The 16,268-nt window shown below is 45.6% G+C and overlaps 1 protein-coding gene across 1 annotated transcript in view; it reads right to left on the bottom strand.

Moving 5' to 3' along the window:
• Positions 1–16,268, bottom strand: part of LOC122806732 (valosin containing protein) — a 1,741,209-nt gene that overhangs the window by 489,917 nt on the left and 1,235,024 nt on the right. The gene's annotated exons all lie outside the window — the stretch shown is intronic.

Raw genomic sequence — 16,268 nt, 5'->3', positions numbered from 1 at the left:
GGGGAAACCGTAACGGTCTGTGCCAGAAGTGGGCCATGAGGATGACTGCTGCCTTGCACCTTGTTGCTCTCTGCAGAAATCTGGGTATTAGGAGAAAGTACAGTTGTGTACATTTACCATAAATGTAGATGTTCAAGTGTATTCACTGTTGCAGTCATTACATTTGGGTAATCCTGCTGGCAGGTAGCCCTCAGTCGGCCTGAATTCCAAAGTCTTGGGTCCTGCATTGGCTGCTGTCGCCCCTTCCCTGACATCAGGTCATCAAGGGGTATAAAAGAAGCATGTCAGGTGCCCTTATATATATATATATATATATATTTATATATGCACCAATATAAACTACCTTCATCTACAAGCAAATACACCACATAGATTGTATAAGTCAGAGAAGGAAAGATAAGTTCCAGCAGAAAAAAGGGGGATGGCGGGTGGGTAACCTGGACTGCAACAGTGAAAACATCTACATTTATGGTAAGTGCACACAACTGCACTATAATTCTTCGTGTCTCACTGTTGCAGTCATTACATTTGGGTATAGGCCCAAAGCTATGGTTGGGAGGCTGGAGCTAAACAGCATTAGGAGCGGCTATGAGGCCGTGCAGAACTGTAGTGGCAAAGCCTGCCCTGGATTTAGAGTAAAGTGGCAGATGATAGTGCTTTGTAAAGGTGTGCACTGAACTCCAAGTAGCAGCCTCTAAAATGTCTTTGGTTGGTACCCCCCTGAGAAAGGCTCCGAAAGTGGCTGCAGCTCTGGTTGAATGTGGCCTAATGCCCTTAGCCACTGGCTTGCCATGGTGAAAACAGCGGAAACGAATGCAGTGGCCTATCCACTTTAAAATAGTCTGCTTTGAGATAGCCTTCCCTTGTGATCCTACAGCATATGCCACTAGCAATTGCTCTGTCTTCCTGAAAACTTTGGTTTTGCCCAAGTAGAATCTAAGCTGTCTGTGTACGTCCAAAGAATGTAGAATTCTCTCTCCCTTGTTCTGTGGATTTGGATAAAAAGTTGGCAGATGAACAGTATGGTTAAGAGCCACACTGGACACCACCTTAGGCAAAAATGTTGGGTTTGTCCTCAGAGAAACCCTGTCTGGATAAATCATGATAAAAGGTTCCACAGCCATGAGTGCCTGTAGCTCTGAAACTCGTCTTGCAGAAGTTATTGCTAGGAGCAGAGCTGTTTTCCATGATAAAAAACTTTATATCAGCAGTAGCAGATGGCTCAAAAAAAGGGCAGGGTAAGCTTTTCCAAGACATAGTTGAGGTCCCATGCAGATATTGGAGTTCTCCTTGGAGGCCTTAACTTTTTGGCTCCTCTGAGGTACTGCTTTAATAAAGGATGAGAAAAGATTGGTGGCGCTGTATTGTAATGGCAGAGGCATGAATTTTAATGGATGAAAAAGATGGGCCTTTTGCCCGGCATCTCAGTTAAGTATTGCAAAATCTAAGGAATATTTGGTACAGCTGTATCAGTTTCTTGCGCCTGATTCCAAGCACAGAATCTCTTCCATTTTCCAGCATAAGATTTTCTAGTACTAGGCCTTCTGGCTTCCAAAATTACATCACAGCTTTACTGAGAGGTGTGTTTTGCATGATTACATTATCCTCCATGCTGCCAGGTTTAAAGTCCTGAGTTGGCTGTGCAGGATCTGATTGTTTTGCTGGGATAGTAGATGGGGTATTTGAGGTAAGGTCCAAGCTGGGCATCAAGACAAGTTCCTTAGGAATGGATACTAGTACTGGTAGGGCCAGTCTGGGGCAATCAGCATCATCTTTGGCTTCTCCTGTCTGACCTTTAGCAGTACCTTGGGGAGGAGAGGCAGTGGAGGAAAGGAATATACTGATAGGTTTTTCCAGCTGAAAGATAGGGCGTCCACTTTCCATGCTTGTCAAGTCCTTGTGCAGAATCTTTTTAGTTGGTAGTTGTGAGGGGAAGCGAGTAGATCTATGTCCGGGCATCCCCATTTCCTTATCATGATGAAGACTTGTGGATCCAGCCGCCACTCGTGGGGATCCATGAGGTTTCTGCTTAGTTCGTCTGCCAGAGCATTTTCCTTTCCTGGCAGGAATTGTGCCTGCAGATGTACTTGGTAAGTCAATGCTGTGTCCCACAAAGTCATGGCTAGTCTGCAAAAGGGGTAAGAATGTGTGCCCCCCTGCTTGCTTATATACTACATGACCGTGGTGTTGTCAGTCTATCAGTAGTTGTCCCGGATGAAGTAGGTCCTTGAAGGCTGTCAGGGCCTTTTGAACAGCTAGCATCTCTTTGATTGATATGTAGATGCATTTGGTTTAAGCACCATGTGGCCTGAATGCATCTTCCTGCCATGTGGGCCCCCCAGGCATAATCTGATGCATCGGTTGTTAGTGTCTGCCTGACTGGGGGTAATGTGAATGTCCCTTGTTCTGGTGACAAGCCTTTGCCCATCGAAACTCCTGTTGCAGGCAGGGAATGAGCGTAATCATCGTTTCCAGGCTGTGACAGTGTTGAGTTCAAACACTTTTTGGGTACCACTGAAGTTTCCTCATATGCAGTCTTGCATATGGAATTAGTAGGATGCCACGAAGCCCAAAGCCTGCAGAATTTTTCTTGCAGATAACTGGGCCTTTGTTGCCAACATTTTGAAATAGGTAGTCAATTGCCTTTGTTTGTCTGGCGGGAGGTAAGCCAATTGGGCAGTTGTATTTAAGCTTGCACCCAGGAATATTATCGCTTGAGAGGGTACTAGTTTTAATTTCCTTTCGTTGACTGTGTACCCTAGGCATGTTAGAAGTCTTTTCACAAACGCCAGATGCTATAAAAGAATGCCCTTGTTCTCTGCTTGAATTAGACAGTCGCCCAAATCAGGATATATTTGTATTCCTCTGTCTGCAGAATGCAATTACTGGTGCCAGGCACTTTGTGGAGACCCTGGGCGCAGTACATAAGCCAAAGGGCAGTGCAGAGAATTGGTAATGCATTGAGCCAGCCTTGAATCTGAGGTATCTTCTGCATGATTGACTGGGACATGCCTCTTTTAGGTCTAAAGTCACAAGCCAAGCGTTCTTGCCCAGCATGAACAGAAGCTGCTGCAAAGTCAACATTTTGAATTTTAGTATATCCAGGAATGTGTTCAGAATAGATAGGTCCAGTATTGGTCTCCAGGCCTTGTCCTTTCTGGGTACCAAGAACAGTCGAGTAAAGTCCTTGTCCCTGCTCTTGCTCTGGTACTTGTTGAATGGCCCCCATGTCTATGAGGGATGAGACTTGTTTCTGTGCCTCTGCCCATTGATTTTTTAGCAGATCTGGTCAGACGTTTGCCTTTGGCAGGGTATGGAAATGGAACTTGTAAGCCTTGTGACACTATATTTAGAACCCACTTGTCCTGGGTTATAATGTGCCAATTTTGAGAAAAAAATGCTAATTTTCCCACTAAGGGTGCTGGCAGGGGGAAGTCATTGAGACTGCTTCCTGTATGGTTGTGATTGGTCTTCTCCAACTTTGGAGGTAGAAGCACCCCATTGCTTTGACCTGTATGAACCTTGCATCTGGATCTGCCACTGAGGTCTGTCTGACACAGGAAAGGACCAATTCTTTGGAGGCCAGTGTCTACTAAACCTAGGTGGCTGTACTTGTAAAAAATCTTTGACAGTTTGCATAGATTTGGCTTTGTCCTCCATTTTCTTTAACACCTCTTCTGCCTTAACACCAAACAAAGTATCATTCTGTAAAGGTGCATCTAATAATTCAACTTTGACATGATCAGGCAGATCTTGTTCCTTTAACCAAGCATGCCTCCTAATTACAGAACCCGTAACCGCGGCCCTGCAAGAGGCCTCCAAAGAATCAAAACCACATTGCAAAGTATGCTTTCCAACTTGTTCACCTGCATGCAATAAATCCTGAATTTCCTTGTTTTCTGCACATTGAGTTTAACAATATTTTCTGTTTAAGCAATACCATGACATGTTGCTGATATTTGAGCATATGAAACTGACAGTTTAAGGCCCTTATAGCCAAAGTAGCAGATGTGCAAACCGTTTTTCCCCATCTATCCAGTGCCCTAGAATCTGTCAGAGGGGTTAGGTTTTTTTGCAGCAGAAGCCTCAACTCCTTTGGGACCCTGTGAAATAGTTTCTGGGTCTGCAGAAGGGTTTTTAAAAAGGAATTTATGAGAGTCAGGAACCCTATAATATCTGTCAGACTTAACAGGAGCTGGAGGTAAGGAGTCAGGGGTAAGATTAGACTCCGAAAACACATCTACAATGTCTAACATAAGTGGGATGGCTAGAGGCCTGTGTTGAGGTAGCAAAAGGAAATCCCTGAGCCTCTTTTTAGACTCTGAAAAATCTTGGCTCTCCCAGTGGAAATGCTCCCTCATGGTATGCAAGGTTTCCCCAAAAGAATAGTCCTCTGGAGGAGAAGCTGAAGGTATAGATTCTTCAGCATCAGAATCCTCATTTGGGGGGGGGGGGTCTCCTGCCTAGGCCTCTTATCAGGAGGGGGATGGGAACACTCCTGATCAAGGTAATAAAGTCTTCGGCCATTTTGAACATCTGTTTTTTGGGCACAGAGGCCTGTCCACGTGGCTCTCGAGTTAGTTTCTTTGCTTTAGAAGGTGCTTTAGTCTTTGCTTTTGAAGCTGAAGTCGGTTTAATATAAAGATGTCTAGGTTTGAATACACCCTCAGAAGCCGGTGCCTGCTCAGCGGCTCCGGACCCATCTCAGGGAATAGTATCAGAGACTCCAATACCTTGAGTTTCCAGTGGCATGGCCAACTCAACGTGGGAGTTGGTAGCAGCCTGCGACTCTAAAATAGCGGGCGTCAGGGGCTGCGAAAGCCCCTCACTGAGAACCGGCGAATGGCTTAGGATAAGCTTCGTTGTCGGTTTTGGACCTCGGTTGTTTATCTCTCCCCTTTTCTTTGCGTTTTTTGTGAACTCCAGTAGTCGGATGGCTATCAGACAACATTTCTGGATAATTAAACCGGCGTCCAAAATAGTTTAAAGCAAAATCATACAGACGCTTAATAGTGCGTTGGTTAAATCTAGCACAAAACCGACAACCAGAAACGTTGTGATCAGGGCCTAGGCAAGGAATACAGTAAGAATGAAAGTCCTTATAAGGTATTTGCTTTCCACAAGAAATACAATTTACTTTTTCTGACATCGGTCTGGAGCAAGAAAAAAAAATTTCCCCAACAGGGTACTTAGCTTTATTGAAGACTTCGGATCTTAAATTCGAAAACGAAAATCTCAGGAGTCGGCCGACCGGCACTTGCCAACTGCTTCCGCTTCGGGCACCACGCGGCAAGAAAGACTGGAGAAAATGGTGTCTGCTGCTTCTTTTATACCCCTGACGACCTGACATCAGGGAAGGGGTGACAGCAGCCGACGCAGGACCCAAGACTTTGGAATTCAGACCGACTGAGGGCAACCTGCCAGCAGGATTACCCAAATGTAATGACTGCAACAGTGAAACACGAAGAACATCAGCCCGGGTGGCCATTGCTGTGACAGAGTGAACCTTGGTGGCAATTCTGGAGGGGGGATCAAGGCAAAACACTTGCTGTATTTGGTGGTGTAGGGGTGGCAAAGAGATTGCAGGATGAAGTGCTCAAATAACAGAATATATTTCTGCCTATCACTGGACTGACAGGCCACACGTCAGATTAGATAGTGTTCATTCCATCTGTCTATGTATATAACTCTAGAAGCCCTTCCTTTTAATCAGTCATTATTTGAAACTTAATTGTAATGTTCATAATGTTCAATAAAGTACAGTTTTGTACCTACCATAAATGTAGATGTTCGAGTGCTAATACAGCTGCAGTAATCACAGACGGGTTTTCTGCCGTCAGGCGGGTCCTCAGTCGGCCGAATTCCAAAGTCTAGGTCCGGCGTCGGTTGCTGTCGCTTTCTTTCCTGACGTCAGTGAGGCAGGGGTATACAAGACACAGCCGACGCCATTTTCTTCAGTCTTTCTTGCCCCAGATGTCAGGTGGCCCCAGTAGGAGGCAATACATAAATTATATTTATATACATGCAATGCAATATAATCAAAAATCAGTAGTTGCAAGCAAATATACCATAGAAGGATAACCCAATCAGGTTGTATGAAGAGGGGTTAGGCCCTAGGCCTTTACCAAGAGGGGAAGGAGGGAGGGAAAACTGTACTGCAGCTGTATTAGCACTCTAACATCTACATTTATGGTAGGTACAAAACTGTACTATGTTCATCGTGCATACAGATGCAGTAATCACAGATGGGTAGAATCCCAAAGCTACGCACAGGGTGGTAGGCACTAGGTGGAACTGGGATGAGCCAGAATGCCCTGCAACACAGCAGTGGCAAAGCCTGCTGTAGTTTTGGAATATAAAGGCAGGTGGTAGTGTATTGTGAAGGTATGCACAGAACTCCAAGTGGCTGCCTCCAAAATATCTTTGGTAGGAACTCCTCTGAGGAAGGCTGTAGAGGCAGCTGTGGCCCTGGTGGAGTGGGATCTGATGCCTGTAGGGACAGATTTTCCATGATAGGAGTAACAAAACCGTATGCAGTGGCCTATCCATTTTGAAATTGTCTGTTTGGTAACTGGCTTCCCTTGAGCTCCTACAGCATAGGACACAAAAAGTTGTTCTGATTTCCTGAAAGGCTTTGTTCTGTCCAAATAATAATGTAACTGTCTATGGATGTCTAAGGTGTAGCAGCCTTTCCCCTTTGTTTTGAGGATTGGGGTAAAAGGTAGGTAAGTGTATGGCTTGATTTAAAGCTACCCTGGATACCACTTTAGGCATGAATGACGGGTTGGTTCGAAGGGAAACCCTGTCCTGATGGAAGATGAGAAAGGGCTGCACAGCCATTAGGGCTTGTAGTTCTGAAACCCTACGAGCTGAGGTAATGGCCAGAAGGAAAGCTGTTTTCCAGGACAAATATTGCAAATCTGTTGAGGCAGCTGGTTCAAAGGGAGGCAATGTTAATTTTTCTAGAATGTAATCAAGATCCCAGGCTGGCACTGGTTGTTTCCTTGGTGGTCTTATATTCTTAGCCCCACTGAGGAACTGTCTTAAGAGTGGGTGAGAGAATAAGGGTGGATCCGTGTTGAATTCTGCAGAAATGGCTGAGGCATGGATTTTTATGGAGGAAAATGAAAGTCCACTGTTCAGCAGCTCAGCTAGATACTGTAATACCAGAGGCAAATTCGGTTTTCTAGGGTCCTGGCCTTTTTTCTCATTCCAAGAGCAAAACAGTTTCCATTTTGCGGAGTAAGCCTTTCTAGTAGATGGCCTTCTGGCCTCCAAAATGACATCCTGCACCTCTTCGGGCAGTAGGGTCTGTTGTGGTGTTAAGGAATTTTCCATGCAGCAAGATTGAGTGTTTTCAGCTGACTGTGAAGAGTTTTGTAGCTGTGCTGAGTCAGCAGAAGAGGCATTAGAGGTAGGGGCCAGGGAGGAGTATGTGTTAGGCTCCTCAGGAGTGGGTACCAGTGTTGTCTTGGCCAGTCTGGAGCAATCAGTATCATCTTCGGTCTGTCTGCTCTTGCTTTCAAGAGCACCTTGGGCAGAAGAGGCAGAGGTGGGAAAGCGTAAACTGTCCATGCTGTCCAACTGAATGAAAGGGCGTCCACTCTCCAGGCCTTTGGATGAAAGGTCCTTGAACAAAACTTTTCCAATTGATTCCTGTGGGAGGCGAAGAGATCTATGTCTGGCCTCCCCCACGCTTGGATTATCTTTGTAAACACTTGAGGATGCAACTTCCATTCGTGTGGATCTGTCATATTTCTGCTTAGATTGTCTGCCAGCGTGTTTTCCAAACCTGGCAAGTACTGTGCTTGAAGTTCGATTTGCCATTCCAGAGCCAAGTTCCAAAGTGTCATGGCTAGTCTGCACAGGGGGTATATGAATGTGTTCCTCCCTTGTTTATGTACCACATTACTGTGGTGTTATCTGTTCTTATCAATAATTGTCCTGGATGCAGGTGGTCCTTGAAAGCTGTAATTGCATTTATCACTGCTAACATTTCTTTTTGATTGATGTGAAGGTGCTTTTCCTTTTGGGACCATTTGCCCTGAATGCACCTGTCTGTCATGTGCGCCCCCCAGGCGTAATCTGAGGCGTCTTTTGTGATGACTTGATTTGCTTGAGGCTTGCAGAATGGGAGACCTGTGTTTGTTTGACATGCTTGGGCCCACCATAGAAATTCCTTTTGCAAACATGGAATTATTGGCATTATTGTTTCCAAACTGTGTCTGTGTTGAGACCATAGGTTTTTTAGGTACCATTGAAGTTTCCTCATATGTAACTTTGCACATGGGATTAAAAGAATGCAAGATGCCATGAAGCCCAGAGCCTGCAGGATTTTCCTTGCAGTAAGCCTGGTACAATTTGCTAGTATTTTGAAGTACTGAGTTAGTTGCCCCTGTTTTTCTGGTGTAAGATAGGCCATCTGGGTGTTTGCGTCCAAGTTGGCACCCAGGAAAGTTATTTTCTGAGATGGTGTTAGCCTGGATTTCTCTTTGTTGATTGTGTATCCCAGAGAATTGAGTAACCGTGTTGCATAAGCCAGATATTCCAGAAGTATGTGCTTGCTGTCCGCTTGGATCAGGCAATCGTCCAAATAAGGGTAAATTTGTATCCCTTGAAGTCTGCAGTAGGCAATTACTGATGCCAGGCATTTCGTGAATACTCTGGGCGCAGTAGATAAGCCAAAGGGCAATGCAGAGAATTGATAGTGGATTGAACCTGCAAGACATCTGAGGTATCTTCTGCAGCTTTGTCTGATTGGACCTCAAGGAGGCATACCTGCATGTCCCAATGTTACCAGCCAAAACTCCTTGCCCAGCATGGGAAGAAGCTGCTGTAATGTGAGCATCTTGAATTTTGGTACGAGTAAGAATGTGTTCAGGATGGATAAGTCCAAAATGGGTCTCCAGTCGGTTCCTTTCCTTGGTACCAGAAATAGTCTGGAATAAAAACCTTGACCTTGTTCGTGAGTAGGTACCTCTTGAATAGCTTTCATGTCTATGAGCTTTGAAATTTGTAGTTGTGCCTCTGCCCTTTGATTGTGTGGCAGGTTTGGCATGCCTCTCATTTTTGGAAGAGTGTGAAAATGAAATCTGTAGCCTCTGTTTATAACGTCCAGGATCTATTTGTCTGTTGTGACAATATGCCAATTTCTTATAAATAATGCCAGCTTTCCTCCCAAGGGTGCTGCCATCTGAGACTTGCTTGGCATGGAAAGGAGGAAGTCATTGGGTTTGTTTCCTGTATTGTTGTGCACTGTCTTCGCCACCTCTTGGTGCTAGAGTTTGCCATTGCCTGCCTCTATATGATCCTTGTGATAGTCCTCTGCCCCTTGTGCGCCTGTACCTACCTCTTTGGGGCTTGTCCGTGGCTGGAAAGGACCAGTTTTTAGAAGGCCAATTTCTGCTAAAATGTGGTGGTTGAACCTGTAGAAAAGCTTTGACAGTTTGCATAGATTTGGCTTTTTCTTCCATTTTCCGTAGCATCTCCTCAGCATTAGTACCAAATAGCACATCCTTTTGTAAAGGAGCATCTAGTAGTTTAGCTTTCACATGATCAGGCAAGATTTGTTCCCTAAGCCATGCACGTCTACGAATGACTGATCCTGTAACAGCAGCTCTACTTGAGGCCTCTAGGGCATCACAGCCACATTACATTGTAAGGTGTGTTTACCCACTTGTTCTGCACTATGCATCATTATCCTGCAACTCCTTCAAATCTGGTTGTTCAGGTTGAGACATTTTATTTCTTAATTGTGATAACAGAAACTGATGATATTTAAGCATATGAAACTGACAATTTAAGGCCCTCATAGCTAGGGTGGCCGAGGTATATACCTTTTCCCCCCACCTTTCTAAGGATCTTGACTCTCTTTCGGAAGGTAGTGGATTCTTAGCAGTAGAGGCCTTCATTCCCTTAGGGCCTTGAGAAATGGTTTCAGGGTCAGCATTATGGCTTTTGTAAAGAAATTGGTGAGAGTTAGGAACTCTGTAGTACCTATCAGGCTTGACTGGGGCAGGAGGCAGGGAATCCAGATTAAGGCAAGCCTCCGAATAAACATCAAGTATGCCCAAGACCGGAGGTATCGCCAGAGGTCTGTGTTGAGGTAACAAAAGAAATTCCCTAAGTCTTTTCTTGGAATCAGAAAAGTCTTGGCCTTCCCAATGGAAGTGTTCCCTCAAGGTGTGCAAGGTTTCCCCAAAAGAAAAATCCTCAGGAGGAGATACAGAAGGAATGGACTGCTCTGCATCAGAATCTTCAAAAGGGGAGTAAGAGTGTTCCTCTACATCAGAATGTTCTGAAAAAATGCAGCCCTGATCAGAAGAGGGAGAATCTTCCTCCACTCTGGGTCTCTTGTCTGGAGGGGGTTGGGAACCCCTGATAAGAGTAATTAAATCCTCAGCCATTTTAAGCATCTGCTTTTTTGGCATGGGGCCTGGAGATGGGCCATGTGCAACAGGCCTCTTGGGATGCCTGGCTGATTTGGACTTAAAGGCCTTAATGGAAAAGGAAGATGAGGGTCTAAAGACACCATGGGTGGAAGTGGACCTGTCCACATTAAGAGGCTCAACGCTCACAGTGGCTTCGGTGGTTGTAGTCTGGGTATGGGCCGAGGTACCTGCGGTCTCGGTTACAGAAGACACCGCCAAAGAAGTGTCGTCGGTAGTCAGGGACTGCATAGGCGTCTCGCTGAGAACCGGACCACGTGTAGCCGGTTTTGGCGTGGTGTGGGTGGGGACCGCGGACCTCACGTGTCTGTCCTTGTCCTTGCGTTTTTTGGACAAAACGGTAGTCGGAGTCTCCAACGACATTTTATAATCAAAGGCTTCACCAAAACGGTGTTGGGCGAACTCCGCCCGATGCTTAATAGTGCGTTTATTGAAAGCGCAAAAGCGACAGCCCGAGACGTCGTGGTCTGGGCCTAAACAAGGTATGCAGAGGGAATGGAAATCCTTATGCGGTATTTGCTTCCCACAAGAAATACAATTGTTAACTTTCTGACATCGGTCTGAGGCAAGAAAAGTTTCCCCAACGGGGTACTTAGCTTTAATGAAGACTTCGGTTTCCAATTTTTCGTAAATTCAGGAGCTGGCCAACCGGCACTTGAACTGCTTCTGCTTCGGGCACCGCGCGGCAAAAAAGACTGAAGAAAATGGCGTCGGCTGTGTCTTATATACCCCTGCCTCACTGACGTCAGGAAAGAAAGCGACAGCAACCGACGCCGGACCTAGACTTTGGAATTCGGCCGACCGAGGACCCGCCTGACGGCAGAAAACCCATCTGTGATTACTGCAGCTGTATGCACGATGAACATCTTTAAAATACTAAAAAGGTAAAACTACACTACCAGCCGAGCACAGGGCAAGTGTTGTCCCAGCCCAATCATTCCCTATAATTCAAGAAAATCATGCAAGCTGTCCTGGCAGCTCTCACCCCACCCCCCTGGTGATTATGCAAGACTCCCTCCCAATGAGGGATGACCTATGCCCCAGACATGCAAGACTATCTGCTGGTAGACCTGCCTCCACACAGGCTACTGTTACCTGCTTGGGCAGGCCCCACCTACATCAGTCGTCCCCTGCAAAGTGTTGCCCATGTCACTCTCCTGGAGTGCCAGGTCATTGCAAGGGGAGAAGCCACTACAACACATCCTCCTAGATAAGCTTACAAATTTAAGCCATATCTCTCTCCTACCCCAACCTGGTTCTTTCAGCTTCTTGAACTACTAATCTACTTCTGATCAACTGGGATGCATAAAGGGCTTTACTCCTTTGTGCCACAGAACAGGGATGAAAAACTGACTGAAAAATGAAAATTATGCCTTGGCATCAGCTGTTTATAAAACAGTCACTCATTTGCATACATTTTTCCTGCACTGAGGTTTCAAGATCAGAAAAGCTTTAAAAGTGCATATAAAAATGAGAAGTTATTTACCTACCATAACGTTCCATGTTAGTTTTCTTCTTCCTTGCTGGATGGGTTCGGAGGCAATCCTCTGCTCCGACTCGGCTTATACCAAAGCTCGAGAGCTATTTTTACCGGCTCGAGGTAACCCTGTATCCCACAATGCTAGGCGCCAACTACCCAAATCTCATTTCATAGCTAACACTATAGCAGTTCTGTCCCCAGAACAAAGGAGAGAGAGGCATACCCATATAGATAGCCATCCCAAGAAAAGGATAACCACTGGAGACCATACTGGGCAAAAAAGAAGGCCCCGTAGGATCCTATCGGTCTGTCCAGGCTAGGCGGTTGGAGGGCGGGACGCAAGAAAGAAGGCGAGAAGAAGACAAGTAACATGGAACGTTATGGTAGGTACATAACTTCTCAATGTTAAGTTGTCAATCTCGCCTTCATTCTTGCTGGATGGGACCGCATCCCTAGCACCTCAACCCTGGGTGGCTCATCGGAACAGACTCTTGAGGATGGTGGAACAAAAGTTAGCTCGGCTTCTGGAAGCCATGTCCTATTTGTAACGAGAAATAAAGGTATGGGGAGAGACCCATGTGGCTGACCGCACAAATTGAATCTAAAGGCAACCTGTCCTGAAAGGCTATCGATGTAGCTAAGGCTCTAGTTGAATGGGCTCTAGGTCTTGAAGGAAGCTCTTGACGCCTCAGTTCATAGATGAAAGTGATGACAGAGGCCAACCATCTAGAAAGGGTTACTTTGGAAACTGGAAGGCTTTTCTTCCCTTCAGCATAAGATAGGAAAAGGTGCTCAGATTTCCTAATATGCTTGGTTCTATCCAGGTAGTAACGGAGTTGGCGATGAACATCCAGGAAATGCAACTTTTGTTCTGCTCTGTTGGAGTAATTAGGGAAGAAAAAGTACAGTTTTGTACCTACCATAAATGTAGATGTTCGAATGGTTATGCTGCTGCAGTCATCACACTTGGGTTATTCCTGCCGTCAGGCGGTCCCGCAGTCTGCCTGAATTCCAAAGCTTTGGTCCGGCGTCGGTTGTCGTCGCTTCTTCCCTGACGTCAGTGCGGCAGGGGTATAAAAGAGGCAGCCGACGCCATTTTCTTCAGTTTTTCTTGCCCCAGATGTCAGGTGCCCCTAACTAAGAAGGCAAAATAAGAAGCTTGCAAAACATACCTTAGTGCAAAACAATGGTACTAGTTGTAAGCAAATACACCATATAGACATGCATCCCAAAGGTTGAAGTACATGGAGGTATAAGAAAAGCCTCGTTAGGTAGAGGGGATGGAGGGAGGGTAACCTGGACTGCAGCAGCATAACCACTCTAACATCTACATTTATGGTAGGTACAAAACTGTACTATGTTCATCGTGCTATGCTGCTGCAGTCATCACACTTGGGTAGAGTCCCAAAAGCTATGGTTGGGTGGTAGGAACTAAACTGGGTTAAGTGCAGCTAAGATGCCCTGCAGAACTGCAGTGGCAAACCCAGCTCTGGTTTTTGAGTATAGAGGAAGGTGGTAATGCTTGGTGAAGGTGTGAGTGAACTCCAGGTAGCTGCCTCCAGAATGTACTTTGTTGGGACTCCTCGGAGGAAGGCTGCTGAGGTTGCTGTAGCCCTGGCAGAGTGAGACCTAATACTAGCAGGCACTGCTTTCCCATGGTGTGAGTAGCAAAAGCGGATGCAATGTGCTATCCATTTGGAGATGGTCTGTTTTGAAATAGCCTTTCCTTCTGAGCCTGGTGCATAGGATACAAGGAGTTGATCAGATTTTCTGAAGGCCTTTGTCTTGTCCAAATAGTAATGCAACTGTCTGTGAATGTCCAAAGAGTGAAGGAGTCTTTCTCCTTTATTCTGTGGGTTTGGATAAAAGGTGGGCAAGTGTATGGTCTGATTGAGAGCCACACTGGATACTACCTTTGGCATGAAGGAAGGGTTGGTGCGTAAAGATACTCTGTCCTGATGGAAAATGATGAAAGGTTCCATTGCCATAAGTGCCTGCAGTTCTGAGACTGTGCGTACTGAGGTGATGGCCAGCAGCAGGGCTGTCTTCCATAAGTATTGAAGCTCTGCTGAAAAGGCTGGTTCGAAAGGAGGAAGTGTTAACTTTTCCAGAACAAAATTTAGATCGCAAGTTGGAGTTGGTGGTTTTTTGGGGGGTCTTATATTTTTTGCCACTCTGAGAAACTGCCTTGGCAAAGGATGAGAGAAAATGGGAGGAACCGTATCATATTGAGCTGAAATGGCTGAAGCATGGATCTTTATGGATGAGAAAGAAAGCCTTTGTGTAGCATCTCAGTTAGATATTGGAGTATGTGTGGAATATTTGGGATGCCAGGATTTAGGCGCCTGGCTCCATACACAAAATCTTTTCCATTTGTCTGAGTAAGTTTTTCTGGTGCTGGGCCTCCTGGCCTCCACAATGACATCCTGGATGTCCTTTGAGAGAAGTGTTGTTTGATAATTTAAGGTATTTTCCATGCAGCTAGATTTAAGGTCCTTAGTTGACTGTGAAGGATCTGAGAGTTTTGTTGGGTTAACAGCAGAGGGAATTGAGTTAAGATCCATGGAGGGCTGCGAGTCAAGTTTCGTAGTAGTGGGTAACAGTGTTGACGTGGCCAGTCCGGAGCAATGAGGACCATCTGTGGTCTCTCTGATCTGGCTTTCAGTAATACCTGGGTCAGTAGAGGCAGAGGTGGGAAGGCGTAGACTGACAATGTTGTCCAACTGAATGATAGGGCATCCGCTTTCCAGGCCAGGGGATAAGTCCTTGTGCAAAATTTTTGTAGCTGGCAATTGTTGGTCGAGGCAAACGGATGTCTGGTGGTCCCCACCTTTGAGTTATCATTGAGAATACTTGTGGGTGAAGTCTCCACTCATGAGGGTCTGTCAAATTTCTGCTTAATTTGTCTGCCAAAATGTTTTCTTTTCCTGGCAGGAATTGTGCTTGCAGTTGTACTTGGTAAGTCAATGCTGTGTTCCACAAGACCATTGCCTGTCTGCATAGTGGGTAGGAGTGCGTTCCTCCTTGTTTGTTTATGTACCACATAACTGTGGTGTTGTCTATCCTTATTAGAAGTTGTCCTGGATGCAAGAGGTCCTTGAAGGCAGTTAGCGCATTTTTTACAGCTAGCATCTCCTTTTGATTGATGTGTAGTTGCCTTTGGTTTGCAGACCATTTGCCCTGTATGCATTGTCCTGCCATGTGTGCACCCCAGGCGTAGTCTGATGAATCTGTTGTCAAGGTTTGACTTGCTGGAGATAAGACAAAAGGAAGGCCCTTGTTTGCTTGGCATGCTTGAGCCCACCATAGAAACTCTTTTTGAAGGCAGGGAATGAGAGTTATACTTGCTTCGAGGCTGTGTCTGTGTTGGGACCATACACTTTTTAGGTACCATTGTAGTTTTCTCATATGCAGCCTTGCATATGCAATTAGTTGAATGCAGGATGCCATGTACCCCAATGCCTGCAGAAATTTCCTTGCAGTGAGCTGGGTAGAAGTTGCCATCTTTGAAGTACTGAGCCAGTTGTTTTTGCTTGTCTGGCGTGAGGTAAGCCATCTGGGCTGTTGTATTCAAGCTGGCACCCAGGAAAATTACTTCTTGTGAGGCTATTAGTTTTGACTTCTTTTTGTTTACTGTGCACCCTAGGCAACTTAGCAACTTTGTTACAAATGCCAGATGCTGTAGTAGGATGTCTTTGCTGTCTGCTTGGATCAGGCAGTCGTCCTGATATGGATAAATTTGTATTCCTCGCTGTCTGCAGTATGCAATTACTGATGCCAGGCATTTCGTGAATACTCTGGGCGCAATAGATCAGCCAAAGGGCAATGCAAAGAATTGACAGTGCGTTGTGCCTGCCAAAAATCCGAGGTATCTTCTGCAATCTTGTCTGATAGGGACATGCAGGTATGCCTCTTGGAGGTCCGTTACCAGCCAAGACTCCTTGCCCAGCATGGGAAGAAACTGCTGTAGTGTGAGCATTTTGAATTTGGGAATGTGCAGGTAAGTGTTTAGAATTGAAAGGTCTAAGATGGGTCTCCAGGCTTTGTCCTTTCTTGGTACTAGAAACAGTCTTGAGTAAACTCCTTGACCTTGCTCTTTTGCAGGTACCTTTTGAATTGCTTTCATGTTCATGAGAGGTGAAATTTGCTTTTGTGCCTCTGCCCATTGGTTTCTTGGCAGATTTGGCATGCCTCTCATCGGTGGTAGAGTGTGAAAATGAAATCTGTAGCCTTGGGTAATAATATCCAGAACCCATTTGTCCTTTGTTATGATGTGCCAATTTTGTGGAAAAAGAGACAGTTTTCCTCCTAGAGGTGCTGCCTGGGCAATTTTGCTTGGC

This window comes from Protopterus annectens, chromosome 1.part1, assembly GCF_019279795.1.
Source record: "Protopterus annectens isolate FY-2018-M chromosome 1.part1, PAN1.0, whole genome shotgun sequence".
Lineage (NCBI taxonomy): Eukaryota > Metazoa > Chordata > Ceratodontiformes > Protopteridae > Protopterus > Protopterus annectens.
The sequence above is the reverse complement of the archived record's forward strand: the minus strand, read 5'-3'. Positions and strand labels throughout refer to the sequence as shown.